At 40.9% G+C, this 455-nt stretch overlaps 1 protein-coding gene across 1 annotated transcript in view; it reads left to right on the top strand.

Moving 5' to 3' along the window:
- EPHA3 (EPH receptor A3) overlaps nucleotides 1-455 on the top strand; it is a 186,384-nt gene that overhangs the window by 180,285 nt on the left and 5,644 nt on the right.

The raw sequence follows: 455 nt of genomic DNA on the forward strand, positions 1-455 counted from the left end.
AGCAGCAGTAGTCAGACTCCTGTGCAGGTTATAGAGGGAAAAAGAATTATGGGGCAGAAAATAGGCTGTGAAGTTGCAGAGATAACTGCTTTGAACATTCTCTAGTTCAGTCTCAAGTGCAGCACAGCAAAGCACATGCTTGGCTTTAAGCCTGCAATAAAACAATAAAAATAAGGTACTTTACTTATTGTTGAGGCTTCTAACTTAGTAGCAACATTTAGGGTTTTTCAGTGGGCCACAATATTCTGAATATTTGACATGACCAAATCCTACCAACACGCTCGACTTGGAGCCTGGAGTGTGCATCGTTTGTGTGATGTTTGGGACTGGGTGAATCCCATAAATATAATCTGATTTAGTCTTTGTAAATGCTTTGCACATTAAACTGGGAGGTGACAATATGCTTTGTGAATGCTGCAATGATTTAAACATGGGCATGGGGAGCTGCTGCTCTT

This window comes from Corvus brachyrhynchos, unplaced genomic scaffold (genome assembly GCF_000691975.1).
Source record: "Corvus brachyrhynchos isolate BGI_N302 unplaced genomic scaffold, ASM69197v1 scaffold565, whole genome shotgun sequence".
In the NCBI taxonomy this organism is placed as follows: domain Eukaryota; kingdom Metazoa; phylum Chordata; class Aves; order Passeriformes; family Corvidae; genus Corvus; species Corvus brachyrhynchos.